The following is a 6648-nucleotide window of genomic DNA, read 5'->3' on the forward strand; positions in this document are numbered from 1 at the left end:
TGTCTGGATTTCTTTGTTTTGATTTTCTGCAGGCAGTGAGTTCCCGGTTGCCTGAGCCCCGGTGCATGACTGTCAGCACTAAACTGCCTTTGCAGATGGTTTGTGGTGAATACAGCCTGCACCTGACGCACTCGGAGGGGAAACGACTCCAAAACATCCTAAATATGACTGTTTGGTTGGATTAAACAGAGCAAAACTGGTTCGGGAGACAATACAAAAGTTCTCAAATTATGTTGTCGTTTTAATAACAGGCTACTGAAAGGATATATGCACATCTGCAAGGCTTCAAATTAATTCAAGCTTGCTGCCAAGTGCTTATAAATCCTGTCCGCTCTAGCTGGTAGCTAAGTATGTCAATTCTTCTTGCCTGTGTGGCCAGTAGCCAGCACATCTTCAATTAGTCGCTTCTCCTGCAAATCATCCTTTGGTTGTTAAGAAAGTGAAACCAAGCTGGGGAATTTGGAGTGCATTAATTCCTCTGGATGGTAAATGGCAAATCTGCATCGTGGCCTGAATCTTTTAGTGAGTGGGAGTTCATCCTCTGGACAGGATATTAATTACTTAAGTCTCATCTGTTGGGAAACATTAGTTAACCTAAGATGCACACATCGGGCATACAGTTTTATTCTCAAGGTTAAACATCTTGTTTATGGTTATAGAGTCTGACATTTACTTTAATACTAGCCACTTTATTAGGTTCACTTGTTAAACTGCTGCTTAAAATAAATATCAGCTAATCAAATGGCAGCAAGTCAATGCATTTAGGCAACTAGACATCATCAAAATGATCTGCAGAAGTTAAATCTGTGTATGAGAATGGGAAGAAAGGTGATTCCAGTACATGTGATATGTTTTTTTTAGCACCAGATGGGAAGGTCTGAGTATTTTAGAAACTGCTGATATGCTGGGATTTTCCCTCACAATCATCTCTAGGGTTTACAGAAAATTATCAAAAAAGAGAAACTATCTGGTGAGCAGCAGATCAGGTCAGAGGAGAATGGGCAGACTGCTTCGACCTATTAGGAAGGCAACAGAAACTCAAATAGCCATAATCCAAAAAGTTGCATTACATCACACTCACTATTCAGCCGAGTATTCTTAGCTGTTGAAATGTTTCCTGCCGGCAAACACTGGAATATGTTTGCACATTTGTTCCCTGTTGTGAACAGCCCTCCTTTACTTTGTAACCACTGCAGCATATAAAGACAAACAATTGCTGTCAGATCAGCTTCAGCCCCTTAACTCAGTCATTCTGTGCCAAACTGTTTTGCTCTGAACTTACCACTTACAATCAGCGGCGCAGTTTGGACTGAATTTGCATAAATGTCACCCACACACAAAGAAATTACAGGTTTTAGTCCTCCAGTTAATGGCCTGAGAGATGAATAAAAGGTATGAATGAAACATACCTGAAACAGCAGCATGCTGGGCGGCTCAGGAAGGAAACGCTTATAGATGTGGTTAATATATCCTGAATAATCTTTTGACTAATCTAAACATGAAGACATTTAAAGCCTCTCAAGTGATCTAATCGTTTTCCTTTAGCAAGTTAGTCAGTCTGAGATGAGCACTGCTGTGTCTTTATGTCTTTATAGGTGGACAATCTTTCCAGTAGTGCGGTCTTAAGCGAGTCCATACACAGCCCAAGAATCATTTCATTTAACAGTAAGTAAAAACAAAAACACAATATGTTTATCCTTTATTACTCTATTAGGTACACCTGTGGAAAGGTTTTTGGTGCCAGACGGGTCGGTGAGTTCACTGTATTCAAATGTCCTCCACAGTCACAAGATCTTAGTCCAATAGAGCACCTTCAGGATGTGGTGGAACAAAAGATTAAAATGTTGGATGTGCAGCAAACAAATCTGCAGCAACTGTGCTACGAATTAAAGAAGTTTTAAGGGCAAAAGGACGCCCAATCCAGTACTACAGAGCTGCACCTAATAAAGTGTCCAGTTAGTGTATATTTAAATGGACAACATATGATATTGGGCAAACCTGTATTATATTACATGGCAATTATTTATTTTAGAAACTTCAGAATAACAGTACTGAAGAGTAGAAAAATACTAACCCCACTAAGATCAGCAAAAGGTAAAATGTATTAAAAAGAAGCACAATCTACAGAAAAAATGACCCAGAAAATAAGGAGATATTTAAAAGATGTTTTTGACAAAGGATAGATGTTGTATGATGTAAATATCAAGCCAAAAACCCCTGAGTGATAGAGCTGTGATATTTAAAATTAATAGAACTTACACAGTTATCATTTTTTTTATATTTCCTCTAGTTTTACTGAAAAGTGCCAATCAACTCACTCATTCATATACCGGTACTACTTTAGTTGCTATTACTGTGCTATGGTTTTGCTACAAAACAGGTTTTTTTTTTAGTAGTGACACTAGCCAAAGAAATGGAAGCCCTCTGCTACTTTGTCCAGAGTTAAGAACTGAGCTGGTGACAAAGGGTAACCCTGGAAAAGTCAAACATCATTGATTGATCAATAATTGTACTAAAGTTTGTTGACACAGGTTGCCAGTGGTGGAAATGTGCATTTTGGCATTTTATGGTATGGTATGCTAGTTTATTGTTTTTCCATGAGGACTGTAGAGGTCTGTGAATTTCAATCGGCAACTGCCTGCATGAGGTTTGGTCCGGCTCCTGAAATTCAGAGAAATGATCTCTAATTGAAAAGCACTGCACATGTTTGAATAACCATTTCATTATTAAAACACCTTCATTGTCCAATTGGGGTTTTACATTTTGTCGAGTGAGAAAGTACAAAGCCTGCCCTTGTAATCAGAGATCACCCAACGTCTGGCTTAAACCCACAACTCTGAGATTAAGAGTCTCATGCTCTACCACCTGAGCTAACTGGGCTATGTCATAATATAATAAATGCAATTATTCCGTCTGAAATATGTTTTTCAGAATGCACTCTACTTACAAAACTCAGTAGTTTGTATGACCCACATGCTTGTATGCATGCCTCACAATTTTCCATCTGAAATATGTTTTATGATTTTTAGGGGGGAGGCTAAAATTATTCATTGGTCATTGATATTAGATTAAACTCCAAATACTGTGTAAAAGATAATGAGGTAGTTAGTTCAAATTTAAAAAGCTAACATAGTTCTTTGGAACAAAAATATATTTTTAGCATGGCATGTTTGATGATGGCAATTTTTATTTTATGAAATAAGCAATACAGTGGGGCAAAAAAGTATTTAGTCAGCCACCGATTGTGCAAGTTCCCCCACCTAAAATGATGACAGAGGTCAGTAATTTGCACCAGAGGTACACTTCAACTGTGAGAGACAGAATGTGAAAAAAAAATCCATGAATCCACATGGTAGGATTTGTAAAGAATTTATTCGTAAATCAGGGTGGAAAATAAGTATTTGGTCAATAACAAAAATACAACTCAATACTTTGTAACATAACCTTTGTTGGCAATAACAGAGGTCAAACGTTTACTATAGGTCTTTACCAGGTTTGCACACACAGTAGCTGGTATTTTGGCCCATTCCTCCATGCAGATCTTCTCGAGAGCAGTGATGTTTTGGGGCTGTCGCCGAGTAACACGGACTTTCAACTCCCGCCACAGATTTTCTATGGGGTTGAGGTCTGGAGACTGGCTAGGCCACTCCAGGACTTTCAAATGCTTCTTACGGAGCCACTCCTTTGTTGCCCGGGCGGTGTGTTTTGGATCATTGTCATGTTGGAAGACCCAGCCTCGTTTCATCTTCAAAGTTCTCACTGATGGAAGGAGGTTTTGGCTCAAAATCTCACGATACATGGCCCCATTCATTCTGTCCTTAACACGGATCAGTCGTCCTGTCCCCTTGGCAGAAAAACAACCCCATAGCATGATGTTTCCAACCCCATGCTTCACAGTAGGTATGGTGTTCTTGGGATGCAACTCAGTATTCTTCTTCCTCCAAACACGACGAGTTGAGTTTATACCAAAAAGTTCTACTTTGGTTTCATCTGACCACATGACATTCTCCCAATCCTCTGCTGCATCATCCATGTGCTCTCTGGCAAACTTCAGACGGGCCTGGACATGCACTGGCTTCAGCAGCGGAACACGTCTGGCACTGCGGGATTTGATTCCCTGCCGTTGTAGTGTGTTACTGATGGTGACCTTTGTTACTTTGGTCCCAGCTCTCTGCAGGTCATTCACCAGGTCCCCCCGTGTGGTTCTGGGATCTTTGCTCACCGTTCTCATGATCATTTTGACCCCACGGGATGAGATCTTGCGTGGAGCCCCAGATCGTGGGAGATTATCAGTGGTCTTGTATGTCTTCCATTTTCTGATGATTGCTCCCACAGTTGATTTTTTCACACCAAGCTGCTTGCCTATTGTAGATTCACTCTTCCCAGTCTGGTGCAGGTCTACAATACTTTTCCTGGTGTCCTTCGAAAGCTCTTTGGTCTTGGCCATGGCGGAGTTTGGAGTCTGACTGTTTGAGGCTGTGGACAGGTGTCTTTTATACAGATGATGAGTTCAAACAGGTGCCATTCATACAGGTAACGAGTGGGGGACAGAAAAGCTTCTTACAGAAGACGTTACAGGTCTGTGAGAGCCAGAGATTTTCCTTGTTTGAGGTGACCAAATACTTATTTTCCACCCTGATTTACGAATAAATTCTTTACAAATCCTACCATGTGGATTCATGGATTTTTTTTCACATTCTGTCTCTCACAGTTGAAGTGTACCTCTGGTGCAAATTACTGACCTCTGTCATCATTTTAAGTGGGGGAACTTGCACAATCGGTGGCTGACTAAATACTTTTTTGCCCCACTGTACTTAAGTTAAGAGTAAAGCTAAAGGATAGGTCCAGTGTGCTTTCAAATGGTCCTAAAGTAAGTAAATACTTATACGCAGAATATAAAAAACTAACATTATATATAGGAAAAATGTTAATTTTAATTTTTTGTCCTATAAATAACATAACTGAAATAAACAATACTAATAAATCAAGTAATTGTTAAATGTATGCTTGCTGATGCTTCAGCCGCTCTACTTTATATACTGCTGTACAACGGCGTGTTGTGTTGTGTTGGGGTCCTTCATGCGAGTGGTGGCGTCATTTCCTTGGGGCTGCTCCCCGCTGCTAGACATCATAGGTCCTCACCGATAATGCCACACATTCTCTCCAACTTCAAAATAAGGTCAGAGAGAAGTGAAAGCTACACCCCCCCCCCCCCCCTTTTTTTTTAATGGAATGGAAAATGTGTGTACTCAAATAAAATTAAAGAGCTTGAATCAGTTAAATGCAAATTTAACTCAAGTCATCTGGCTCTGTCACAATATTTACTGATTTTAAACCAAAGCTGACAAGTGATAGGTAGATGTAATTAAGATCATAAACGATAAATCATACGCGTCTCAGACGTCTATTTTACAATAAATGGGACAGTAATTTACTAAATGAACATCAGGCTATATTAAATAAGGATTAAAACTAGACACTGAGATCCTAAACTCATAAGGAAAGTGCCCACTGAGACTATAAATCAAGTGATCAGCTGGCTCCTTTTCTCGCAGACTTCTGTGCATCTGATTTCTTTTTAAAGCAGACGAGTCGCCCCCTGCTGCTCAGTAGAAAGAATGCAGGTTTAAGCCACTCGGTGACTTCGCTTTTTTTTACCCGGGCAATTTCCATCTTAATATTCAATCAAGGCTGCTCCCTGACTCCCAAAGAGAGATGTGGAACAGATTTTACACTGAATGCTATTCCAAGCTAGTCTAGTGCCAGCCTTGGGATTGGCACTGGATGAGCTCGTGACCGCCTGAGGCTGTGTTTGTGTCTCCTCCTGTCATGGATCTTTAGTGTTGGACCCAGTCTTTTGTATTTTTTAGAATCCTAACTTCTGTTTATCATTAAATATGTTTGATTCTTAGTTTGTTTAGTTTTTCCTCCTTCCTTTGTATTTGTCTCTTGTTACTGGTGTGTACTGCTTGCATTTATTCTTTAGTTTTTTTTAATCTTACCTCCACAATATTCCGAGTCCTTGTTCCCCAGTTTTTCCTTATCCTTAACTGAGCTTGCTTTTCCTTTGTATTGTGTAAAGCAAATATACTAACCACTAAACCAGTCTAGATGTCATAAATGAAGCTACAATCACATTTTTGATTTTGCTGCATCAGCTGTGATACTTTAAAACTGGTTCATTGTGAGAAATAAAAGGTAATAGAAATACTAAGCCGAAAGAAGTACTCTTAGATATCACTTCATAACATTTTATAGGATTAGAGTCGAGCAGCTGCAGGGCTTACCGGGACAGGATCAAATTGTCCATTAGAAGAGAACTTCATCCACTCCAGAAAAAAGCCACTCTGACAAATCAGACCTCACAGGAAAATGGATGTATGTGCTGCTCTTGTCGATAACACACTATTAAGTGAAGGGGACGTGTCAGCGCAAGAAAGGGCCTAATCCAATCAGCAGAGTAATTAAAAACACCACAGCACAGCAGCCACTACGGCTGATGGCTGCATTGTCAGAGGCACCATTCAGCATGTAGCACAGAGGGGGGGATAAACAGTAGTCATGCCAGGTCGGAGAAATGGCCATCTCACCACTGCTGCTGTGTCATTAGATTTACAATCAGGAGCCGCACAGTTAAAAGGCAAATAT

Source organism: Mchenga conophoros, linkage group LG22 (genome assembly GCF_057382185.1).
Source record: "Mchenga conophoros isolate Kocher_MC1m ecotype Shallow Benthic linkage group LG22, M_conophoros_male_GT1.1, whole genome shotgun sequence".
In the NCBI taxonomy this organism is placed as follows: Eukaryota; Metazoa; Chordata; class Actinopteri; order Cichliformes; family Cichlidae; genus Mchenga; species Mchenga conophoros.